Below are 12373 nucleotides of genomic sequence, written 5' to 3'. Positions count from 1 at the left end.
CCCCGTTGATAGTCGGGGTCTCTCCTGGCATCACCTTTCGCCTGGGTATCGTATTGCTATATTCCTTTCCTTCCTTATACGACTCCTGGTCACTATTGGCTTCAAACAGATCTTGGAACAGGTCGATGAATGGCCCCCATGCTTTTTGGAATCCGTCGTCTGACCCTCGGATGGTGTACTTGATTTTCTCCAGGTGGAGAAATTCTGACAGGTCTGTTTGTTTTGGCTACCAGTCCGTCTCTGCTATCCTTTACCTGGGCTATTTCCCTCGTGGCTGCCTGCTTTCTCAGCTGGTGAGCCAACAGGCTGCTAGCCATCCCTCCGTGTTCATAGAAAGTCCCCCGTGCCTGGCAGAGTTGATGCACTGGTTTCCTGGAGGATAGCAGGTTAAAGTCCATTTGGAGCTTTTTCCTCTCCGCCAGAAACTCTACGGTCGGGGCCTCAGAGTATTTTCTGTTGACCTCCAGTATGGAGTCGATCAGTCGATGCCACGCCACCTTCTCTTCCCTGTCTCTACAAGCCTTATGGGCTATAATCTCTCCCCTAATCACGGCCTTCAGTGCCTCACAGAAGAGGAAGGTGAGACTTCCCCAATCTGGTCGTTAGTAATATACTTGGCTATGGCCTGTGGTGTTTTCTGGCAGAGGGCCTTGTCAGCCAAGAGGTCCGTGTCCAACCTTCATGTGTGGCGTTGGGCACGGCCTGTCTCCAACCTCATATCCATGTAGTGTAGAGTGTGGTCGGAGATGACTGGCGGAGTATTCCGCTCTGACTATTTCTGGAAGCACCGATTTCCCAACTGGAAGGAAGCCAATATGTGTGTCTACTTTGTGAACCAGTGAAAAGAACAAAAATTCCTTCTCACCGGCGTGTAGGAACCGGCATGGGTCCACAGCTTCCATATGCGCCATGAAAGATGCCAGCTCTCTAGCCATGCCTGTCTTTTTCCTCATTTTGTGGCTTGATCGACCCGTCAGTGGGTCCTGTGCGCAGTCGTTCCCCCATGATCAGTCGGTGTGTCGATGTTGGGGATTTCCGCCATGGTCTTTTTTCTGAAGACTGTTTCGTCTCAGTTGGGCGAGTACGCATTTACCAGAACCACCGGTGCCCCATCCAGGGCATCGCTGACCATGATGCACCATCCCCCTGGGTCCGAAACCGCTCTTGTCGCTGTAAACATCATCCTCTTGCTAATCAGTATTGCTCCTCCTCCTAGCCCTCGTCCCGCAACATGAGTGATACGTCTGTCCCATCCAACCCTTTCTTACCAGCAGTCGGTCCTTCTCCCTCAGGTGCGTCTCTTGCAGAAAGATTATGTCGGCTTTCAAACTTCTTAAGTGGGCGAAGACTCTGGATATTTTCACTGGGCCTTTGAGTCCCCTAACATTCCCGGTGATAATGCTGGTGGGTGGTTTTTGTCCCCCCACCTTCCTACGGGATCAATCATACTTACTTGGTGGACACGCTCCTGCACTCCGAGGTTTCCCTTTGTTAGGGGTCTGTCCAAAATGGCCACAGTCGCCGTTCTCACCATGAGGTTGGGCCCTTATGCTCCGGGGTTTCCCTTTCTCCGGGGGCACCCAACATTCGAATTGTGGGCCTGGCAGAGGGGATCGAGGGAAGGGACCTGATGGGCTATGTAGCCCAAATTCTAGACAACCTAATCAGGAGAGACAGCTTCCCCAACCTCCCCGGTCGCTCTGGTCCGTCGACGCCTTCTCCAGCTCCTGGATCGTTTTTCCCTGCGCCTCCTTCTTCTTCCCCAGTCCAGCGTTCACCGATCGCATGGAGACCAGCGCCTCTGTAACCGCCACCTTGACCACCACTTGGATTTCCTTTATTGCCTCTCGCATCGCAGCCAGTTCCTTCATAAGGAATGCCTTGCCTTGATCTCCAGGTGGAGGGAGGTGGGGGAGGCCATCCACGTGCCGTTGGTCTCCCTCTCTCCTGGGTGTCCGGGGCTCCCTCACCTCACGGATCTGCCAACTCGTCTGTCTGCTGTTCGTGTCCTTTTCTTCCGCTCCTGCTGTCCCTTTGGCCTCTCGAGCTCCCATTTGCTGCCATGCTGGTTCTGTTCCTTCCCTTTCTCGATTGAGGGTGTGATGCCGTTGAATGTTCGGGCTAAATTCACCTAAAGCGTTTATTTGATTATGTTCTGGAGGAGAGCCACCTGACGTGCGTAATATTTTCCATGGTCAACATGCTGTATGAATACAAATTGTTATTGAAATGTTATTTCTTCTGACAATCCCTTCTCATGTCCCTTCAGAATGTACATACTCTTCCCTATTACAGACTTTAATATGGGCGCGATTCATTTTTGACCAAAGTTAAAGTCTGGTTTTGGGCAAGGAATTTCACGACGACTGCGCTGGCGAGATCGCAGTCCGTATTCAGTGGCATTTAATGCCAAAAATTAGCCCTACGAGATTCTACTGGCTCCCTCGCCATCTGATTTACAGTCAGCTGCATGCCGCTAACAAGGTGGAGCTGCTTTTAAATGCTCCCTCATCATTCATTCCCAGTCAACACACAAGCATGGCAGCGCACAGATCTGCTCCTCGCTTTGGGGCTGCCAACTTTACAAAGCTTCTCGATGCTGTGCATGAGCGGCAGGGCACCCTCTTCTTCTGACAAGGTCAGAAGATCAGCAGCAGGGTCAGCAATGCCACCTGGGAGGCAGTGGCAGCGGCTGTCATTGCGGGCAGCATGACCAGGAGGACCGCCGTCCAATGTCCGAAGAAGACCAACGGCCTCCAACGAGCTCCAAGGGTAAATTACCACCTGTGTCCTGGCATTAGACCCACCTATCAAATTCCAAAAACCTGCCCCTGGCAATCCATTGGCTGACACTATGCACCCTCCTCACACCCGATCTTCAAGCATGTTCCTCAGAATCCCCTGGCATCCACCCTCCAGCACAACCCCTTCATGTCCAGGTGCAGTACCCACACATGCCACCTGCTATAGACCCCCCCAACCCATCAAGTGTGTGGCTCACAATGCCCTCTTTTTGTCCCCGCAGGAGGAGATAGCCCATTATAAATGAGAAAGGGCCAAAACAGGGAGGGAAGAATACCAGAGATTCGAGTCCGCACCCCTTTGAGGAACAGGCCCTGGAAATCATGGCGTTGCCTGAGGAGAGATCAGTCACTGATAGCAAGGTTGGCCTGAGCCAGAGGTGAGGATTCACTGCCCCATCACTTAGATAACCTGTCTCAAGTGAGTTGTTCATGTCAGACAAAATGATCGTTCCCTCTCACTGACCACATGTCCATTGTCTTGTAGGATTTCCATCTGCTGAGGCCAGGCCATTCAGAGTCGTACCCCCTCCCCACCCCCACCCCGCCAACCAAGAGAACACCTCGGAGGAGAGCTCCGAAGAGCCCATCAGCGAGACGCCACAGTTGTCACTGACACCTTCCATCAATGCAGAGACACACATCTCGGTGGGTAACATTAATGGACAGCCTTCTGCGGCACAATCTGATGAACACCACACAGTGGCTGATGCCCACCAGGTGGAGGGAAGAAAATGCACGGGAGACAGCAGTTGGAGGCCTGCTGATTCCATGGACTCAGCTGGGTCCCAGTCTGTTGCCGAGCCTCTGGACAAGGTTCTCCCAGAGCTGATGCAGATGATAGGACACAGCCATGTGATTCAGGAGGGGGTGTTAATAACATTCCAGTGACTGTAAGAGAGATTGGAGGAGTCACATAGGTTTCAGGTGCAGGCGATGGTGACGACAATGCATGACCAAGGCCAACACTGCTAGGGTGGAGACCGCAGTGGAAAATCCTGAGCCTGACGTCCGTGTCTTGAGTAGTGGTGTGGAAGGCATGGCTCAGTCTGTGACGAACATGGCTGAAGGCCTAGATATCACATCACAGTCACTAAGGGACGTGTCCCTGATGCAGGTGGATATTGCCGAGGCACTCCAGAGCATGGCCCAGTCACTGAGGCTCATCGCTGAGGGCATTGATACCATGGTGCAGACAATGGGGTGCTTCCAGGACTGGCAGCACCAGATGACTCAATGGCCTCTGGAGCTCACTCCAGCTGCCTCTCTGTCCCATGGAGTCCCCCAGGACCCCATGAGTTTGGTAGGACAGACAGGCTGCAGCTGTGGTTGGCTGTGTTATGGGTCTCCATATTTAAAGATGGCTGGAAGGCCTGACAGATGTAAAGTGCCTCACTGCCTTCCCCCCCCCCCCTCCCCCCCTGGCCCAGGAGCGACCCCAGGCCTTGAACACTTCAGCCCCCAACCAAACCTAACTCTCTTGAATGGTTCCCCCCTGAGCACTGTGCCAGCAGCTCCGATGCCCTCGAGCTGCATGCTGGAAAATGGAAATGGCCACTCACCTCCTCACTTCCCTTCAGTAGCCATTGCGCCAACTTCACATTTTTGAAAAGGAGTATTAACTGACGCCCATATGACTTCCAGCTGGGGAGTTGGGTAAATGCCAGGAGGCCGCTGCATTTGTCTTCAATCTCGATTTTGTTCATGAGATTGAAATGAATGCTAATTAGGGTTAATGATATTCTCGCCATTTGTTGGCGAGATTCGAACTCGCCATCGCAAAATGGTTGCAACTGGTGTGAATCTCGATTTGCCCTCTCCCGCCATTTACCCGATGTGCCCGGATCTGTGCACATTGTTCGAATACTCACTTATTCCACCATATTAACAAGAGGAGACTTGAAATAAAGAGGGAGCCAGTTCCACGACAACCGAATCACCCTCTTTTATGTTGTAAATCTTCTGTTTCTAACAAGACCATCGATCTTTGACCTCTGACCTTCTATGAAGGGTGCAGAAGAGATTTACCAGAATGTTGCCTGGTATGGAGGGCATTAGCTATGAAGAGAGGTTGAATAAACTCGGTTTGTTCTCACTGGAACAACGGAGGTTGAGGGGCGATATGATAGAGGTCTACAAAATTATGAGGGGCATAGACAGGGTGGATAGTCAGAGACTTTTTCTCAGGGTAGAGGGATCAATTACTAGGGGGCATAGGTTTAAGGTGCGAGGGGCAAGGTTTAGAGGCGATGTACGAGGCAAGTTTTTTACACAGAGGGTAGTGGGTGCCTGGAACTCGCTGCCGGAGGAGGTGTGGAAGCAGGGACAATAGTGACGTTTAAGGGGCATCTTGACAAATACATGAATAGGATGGGAACAGAGGCATACGGACCCAATAAGTGTAGCAGATTTTAGTTTAGACGGGCAGCATGGTCGGCACAGGCTTGGGGGACCGAAGGGCCTGTTCCTGTGCTGTACCTTTCTTTGTTCTTTGTTCTATGAAGTAGATGATCCCATAGTGGAGCAGCGGATGTTGATAGTGCTCACACTAAATTTCTGCTACACTTCTCATCTCATCCACTCATTGCCACTGAAGAATCCACAGGACAAGAACATAAATTTCATTTATCCAAAAGAAAGCTTCACTTGTCATGTGCAACAAACATTTCCTTACCCTTTCTCTGAGTGCATCAACTGAAACAGGTTGTGGTCGGCAGGTGTTGGGGCAGGATGATTCCACCTCAGTATTGTCTCTTGCACTCACAGTCAAAATTCCGAACATAGCATGTCCACCGAGGGATCTTTTGAGGATTGAGATTGAGGGCAGTGTACTGAGTGCTGAGTTAAAGTGTGTAGGTGGTGACAGGAGGATCTTGCTACTCGGAGGCCGGAGATTTTAGTAGCTTGTCCTGAACTGCAACAGATGCATTTCCTGCATTTTTTACCCTGGAATGTCTAATTGAGCTGATCAACAGGAATATATTTTGGGTAGCTCAGCGAGTCCACTTTCTTTTCATATCTATACTAGGAGGAAATAATAAATGAGAGAAACTCAATCACCTTGGGAAAGGTCAACTGGTTTACTTCCAGTTAAAGTTTCAGCCGCATGTTGTAACTTTCCATCAGACCAGTTACGTCACACCAAGTGCAGAAAATAGTGCATCTGCATTTGACCAGTCGCACCAGCTTGCCATTTCCACCACCCCTGGGGATTCAAATTGCGTATTTGTGTAAAACCAAAGCAACATAAAGGGGATCATGTAAAATTCAAGACAGGGCACAGCCTGTGCTGTCGAGGAAATGTTTTTTATTGTATGACTTTAGAACGTCAATCTTTGGTAATCCGGTGGTTTGAAGTGGATTTTCATTTTGCTTCTACCCCCCCCCCCCAACATTTCCACCCAGTAGCACAGTGCTTCACAGCTCCAGGATCCTAGGTTTGATTCCTGGCTTCAGTTACTGTCTGCACATTCTCCCCATGTCTGTGTGGGTTTCCTCCCACAGTCCAAAGCTGTGCAGGTTAGATGGATTGGCTATGCTATAAATTGCCCTTAGTGTCCCCAAAAAAGGTTAGGTGGAATTATGGGGATAGGGTGGAGGTGTGGGCTTGGGTAGGGTGCTCTTTCTAAGGGCCGGTGCAAATTTGATGGGTGTGGTGATACACCACTGTACCTCCCTACCATTGTACATAGTATATAATAGTTGTGCGTAACGTGGCCCTGTAATACTGTGTATTGTACTGTAACTCTGCAGAGGTTCGGTCACTGGTAGGTAACCCGACCTGGCCACGGAGAGCTCCGCCTTAGCCACTCCCCCGGGAGTCAGTATAAGAACCTCTTCTGGGACAGCCCCCATTCTGTCTGGGGTCGTCTGTGTCGGGTAAGCCTCCCATGTAGTATATTAAAGCCTGAGTTAAAGTCTCACATGTCTTTGTGGTTCTTGACGCTTAGCGCATCAATGGGCCAAATGGCCTCCTTCTACCATATAAATTCTATGACTCTATGATTCTAGTATGAACCAAGTGGATAGGCCAGGATTCTGTGACCCCGCGCTGGGTCGGAGAATCCCCGGGGGGCGGGGGAGAATCTCGCCACGTCGCCCTGACGCCAGCTCGACGATTCTCGGGCGCCCGCGGGATCGCCACCAGGCCGGTCGGGGACCGTTGAAAGCGCCCCCCCCCCCGGCGATTCTCCGGGCCTCGATGGGCTGAGTGCCCGCCGAGTTCGGCCGAGTCCCGCCGGCATGGGTCACGTATGGTCTCACACGGCGGGACCTGGAAGTTGTGTCTGCGGGAGCCGTCCTGGTGGGGGTGCAGGGGGATCCGTCCCCCGGTGGGGGGGCCTCCACAGTGGCCTTGCCCGCGATCGGGGCCTACTGATCGGCGGGCGGATTGATTCCGTCGGGGCCTATGTTCCTGTGTGCCAGGCCCCTGTAGGGCTCCACAATATTGCCCGGGGGTCGGCGGGTAGACGGGAACCATGCGCATGCACAAAATTGCGCCAGCCGCGGCACGCATGCGCGAACTCGCACCGGCCGTCGTGCGTATGCGGGGGCCGGCGTGCCAGCTAAAGCAGCGGAGACCACTCCGGCGCCGACCTAGCCCCTAGGAAGGGGGGAATACCTGATAATTGAGGACCGTTGACGCCGGAGTGTTTCACTCCGCTTTTCACGCAGACGGCAGAACTTGGCCAGGGATTGGAGAATGCCGGCCATAATGTCTTAATCCTTCGATTGGCAGTATGACAACATAATCAATGAATTAGAAAAAGCAGTAAAATTAAAACCAAAAGTAATTGAACTTCTGCCCGAAGAACACAGAGCAACAGATAATTAAAAAAAAAATTAGAGTACCTAATCATGTTTTTTCAAATTAAGGGGCAATTAAGCGTGGCCAATCCACTTCCACTGCACATCTTTGGGTTGTGGGGTTGAATCCCACGCAGACACAGGGAGAATGTGCAAACTCCACACAGATAGTGACCTGGGGCCAGGATCGAACCGGGATCCTCAGCGCCATATGCAGCAGTGTTAACCAAGACAAGAAAAGGTTCTGTGGTGCTTCCATTAAATTAAGGAATTAAAGTTTAATGATACTGGAATATAAATATGGACAGACATTATCATGACAATGGTAGGATAGCGAGGGGTTAAAACTGATCAGAGCAGATCAGGCTGGCAAACAGGAAAGTTTGCACATTAGGAACCACTGTGAAGGCAGAGCCAATGGTAGGTAGAGAATGCCTTTACCTCTACAGGTACCAAGAGCAACCTGGCAGCTAGCAGCCTTGTAAAAGGACCGAACCCTTTAGTCTACACTTAATCCGAAGTTACCAAGGGGAATAGGCACAGTGTTCCTGACAATACTACCTGTCATGCCTACCACCAAAAATATAATGCAAATTCAGAACACCTGATCCAAACTTTACTTTTTCAAATGGTTTTGTTTGTAACCACCACCTGACAGGAAACGGCAATGAAGCAGCATGTTATCCAGCACGTTAACTCAATGTAGAATTATCCGGCTACAAAATTCACAACAGAATACTACGGATGCAATTCGATTAAAAGTGTGAATGGGTGTGCATGTGTTATTTTCAACTTTCTTCATGTTTGGATGTCTGTAATGAACTATTAATTGAAATTTCTGTGTTGTTCCTCATGAGGTGGAGGTGCCATGAGGATGTGATGTGTGATTGAGCCCGCCCTACCAGCAACTTAGTTTTATAAAGATTGGGGGGTCATTTTTAAAGGCCGCCCCGGCTGACAAAAGTTGAAAACAAACCCTCCACACACGACCACCCCCCCACCCCCCACTGGCACTGCCTGGGCATTTCCCACAGCAGCGCCCCCTGGCACTGCCCAGGTAATGCCAAGGGAAGTGCCCAGGCAGTGCCAGCATCAGTGCCTGGGTACAGCCCGGGCATGCCCCCCCCCCCCCCCCCCCCCCCCCGTCCCTCCCCTCTCCTGAGTGATGCACTCACCTGAGCTCCTCTGGGAGGTCTGCCTGCCAGGTGCAAGCTGTAGGAGAACAGTTAGAATTCACGCTGGTCTGCCCTCACCAGAGGCCCGACAGAGAGGTTCAAATTTATTATAATCGTTTTCCTGACATTGATCGCCTGGATTTCCGTTGTAACACTTGCGTGGTGAAGCAGGGACAATCGCAGTGAGACTCCCGACTGACCTAAACCGCGATTTGGGCCTCTCGCAAGATTTTCCACTCCTGTCACCAAACCCACTCAAAAAGAATGGGAGTGGAAAAATCATAGCCCCTATCTCTATTCTCGTTTGAAATTCAGCACAGAGATAGATAATTTTCAAAACAAGGAACATCATGTGCAAAAATCATCGACTTTGGGGAAAAACAGCTGATGTAAAAAAATAGGCCCTCCAGAAAGTTCAGTTTACATCGGCTTCAGCTCCACCAGAATTTCGAGACCACCCTCGCAAAATGTTCCTTTAGCTACAGATATCAGTGAAGGACTCAACCTGTGAACAATGTTTTGTTTTTCTTACATGTTGAATTATAATTTGGTTCAAAAGTAAACTCCTTTGGTACAACATATTATTCTGCATGCTTGTGTCTGTATGTTTGTACTACAAAGGTCAGGATATGGTTTTACCTTTTTAATATCTTTACATCTTTACCTGGGTGGAGTTTTAGCTCAATACGAACAGACATATCCTTGTGTTTTAAACTCAAGAATGCTTGTCAGACTGGTTTCTTTGCAAACAGCGTGTAAATGGTTAAGAGCAGGCATTGAGTTATTACCTTCATCCTTCTAAATTCCACATTAAAAAACCCTGTTACAGCCAGACCTGTAGTGAGAGAAGAGGAGAGTAATTTCAGCCCACCTCGCGTGGTCATACAAACGTACATTCAAATGTTTCTGCGCAGTGAAAAAACAGGTCAGAAATAAGGGGACAGGATTTTCTGACCCCCTGCCATGTCGGAGAATCGCCGGGGGGGCGGCGTGAAGCCTGCCCCCGGCGGCTGCCGAATTCTCCGGCGCCGGGGATTTGGCGGGGGCGGGAATTGCGCAACACCGGTCAGGGGCAGTTGGCAGCGCCCCCCCCACCGGCGATTCTCCAGCCCGCGTGGCCGCCCTTTTTCGGTCGATCCCTCCGGCGTATGTTATGACAGGTATTTACCGGCGGGACCTGGCTCCGTGGGCGGCCTCCGGGGTCCTCGGGGGGGTGCGGGGGAATCTGGCCCTGGCCCCCATGGAGGCCTGGCCCGCGATCGGAGCCCACTGATCCGCGGGCGGGCCTGTGCTGTGGGGGCACTCTATTCCTCCGCGCCAGCTGGTGTAACAGTCTGCAATGGCCGGCGTGGAGATGAACCTCCCCTGCGCATGTGCTGGGATGACGCCAGCACACGCTGGCGCTCCCGTGCACGTGCCAACTCGTGCTGCCCGGCGGAGGCCCTTCGGCGCCGGTTCGCGTGGCGCCAAGCCCCTTCCGTGCCGGCCGGCGCGGCGCAAACCACTCCGGGGCTGGCCTAGCCCCTGAAGGTGCGGAGGATTACGCACCTTCAGGGCGGCCTGACGCAGGAGTGGTTCACGCCACTCCTTGGCGCCGGAGTTGCCCGCCCTGCCGGTTTCCGAAGAATCCCGCCCAGGGTCTCCAATTTAAGATGGAGGTATGAAGTATTTTTCTCTCTCAGAGGGTCGTGAATCTTTGGAACCCTCTTTCCCAGAAAGCAGGGAGGCAGGGTCAATATATACTTTTAAGGCAGACGTAGATAGATTCTTGACTAAAAGGGAGTCAAAGGTTATTGGGGGGGTAGATAGAATGTGCAGTTGGGACCATGATCAGATCAGCCATGATCTTATTGAATGGCAGAGCTGCCTTGTGGGATTGAGTGGCCTGCTCCTGCTCCTAATTCATCTGTTCATAGGTATAACTTAAATTTATAGAACAGTATTACTTGATTATTCTCTGCACATTTTCTAATTTTTACACAATGGGTCATACAGAATTGGAAATTTTAGTCAAAGCTATCAGGAAGTACATAAATAATTTCATTGTCTTCTGATAAAGGCTCCTGCTCCTCTTCCTGAATATACTGGTATCAAGTATCACTTACCTTTACCATTTCCCTCTTTTCATAGAATCATAGAATTCACAGTGCAGAAGGAGGCCATTCGGCCCATCAAGTCTGCACCGGCTCCTGGAAAGAGCACCCTACCCAAGGTCCACACCTCCACCCTATCCCCACAACCCAGTAACCCCACCCAACACTGAGGGCAATTTTGGACACTATGGGCAATTTAGCATGGCCAATCTACCTAACCCGCACATCTTTGGACTGTGGGAGGAAACCGGAGCACCTGGAGGAAACCCACGCAGAGAATGTGCAGACTCCGCACAGACAGTGACCCAAGCCAGGAATCGAACCTGGGACCCTGGAGCTGTGAAGCAATTGTGCTATCTACAATGCTACCGTGCTGCCCTGTTGTGATCATGTTTTATTTATTGGGTATTTTCACAGTAAGTTCATTGCAGTGTTAATGTAAGCCTACTTGTGACACTAATAAAGATTGTTGATTGATGCATGTACCAACAGTGCTGAAGTAAAACAAGTATTCTGCTTATTGCTACTTCACGATATCTCTGTTTACAAAACACCATTTGATAACTCAGTGAGTGACAGGAATTCAGTGCAATTTAAATTTTAAACAATCTTGATTGGAAATAGGAACACTGTTTGGCTATTAATGCAATTATCTGCCAGTGAAGTTTGAAGGGGAATTCCATCCGATTCCAAAACAAACTGGAAGGAAACTATTAGTCACTTAGGAGGCCCTCCGTTCAGTGAACAACATGCCCACTGAAAAACTAACTCTCAATTAATATCAACACAATTTGACATTTATTTTGTAATCATTGCTTCATGAGCTTGGCAATAGATTGACATTACCCCCCTTGTGATCATTCAACAGGTTATGAACTCTTAAAGTAACACAAATGTGGATATTATTTGTTTTTTCAGTTCTCTACTCCTCCCATTTTTCTGATAGCTTCCATCAATTGTTAATCAGTACACATCAAGAATTCTTTGACTCAGTTCCTATTCTTGGGAACTGTTTTCCCTTAATGTTTTGCCTCTGGTCAAATAACACATCTTTATCCTTCAACTCATTAAAGCAATGTTTTCCTTTTGACATTGAGAAGATAAAGGGTTTCGGGTGAAATTCCAGAATGTTTCTTCTTTTCACTATATTGACTATAGTATGCTATTTTAATGTTTTCTGAAAATGATATTTTTCATTTCCACCTTGCTGACTGATCTCTTTTGTGGATTTTCTGAGAAGAGATTTATTTAATTCAAATCCTGGTAGATTGCTTGCCATCTGCGAATTTATGAAAAAAATAGCTGAGCTTTCCCTGATTTGTGTGTCTGCAGGGCCCTCAGATGAAGGTGATTCCAATGAAAACATCATCTGATTCTTTAAAAAAACATTTGACGTTTTATTCCTCTTCTGGATTTTCACATTTTAAGCATCACTCACCACAATCCTCACAAGCTCCAGGCATATTTTCTCCTCTATGTAACTCATCAGTTCGCCTGT

The 12373-nt window shown here is 49.7% G+C and overlaps 1 long non-coding RNA gene across 2 annotated transcripts in view; it reads left to right on the top strand.

Moving 5' to 3' along the window:
- Nucleotides 1–11395, top strand: part of LOC140428765 (uncharacterized) — a 36952-nt gene extending 25557 nt beyond the window's left edge. The window contains exons 1-2 of one of the 2 annotated variants that reach the window (XR_011948868.1): nucleotides 3325–3449; nucleotides 10913–11395. This is a non-coding gene — a long non-coding RNA (uncharacterized lncRNA). Of the gene's footprint in view, nucleotides 1–3324; nucleotides 3450–10912 lie in introns of those variants that run through there. The other variant, XR_011948867.1, reaches the window with a different exon arrangement.
- The last annotated feature ends 978 nt before the right edge of the window (nucleotides 11396–12373 follow it).

Source organism: Scyliorhinus torazame, chromosome 8 (genome assembly GCF_047496885.1).
Source record: "Scyliorhinus torazame isolate Kashiwa2021f chromosome 8, sScyTor2.1, whole genome shotgun sequence".
Classification (NCBI taxonomy): domain Eukaryota; kingdom Metazoa; phylum Chordata; class Chondrichthyes; order Carcharhiniformes; family Scyliorhinidae; genus Scyliorhinus; species Scyliorhinus torazame.
This window is presented reverse-complemented; position numbering and strand designations above follow the sequence as displayed.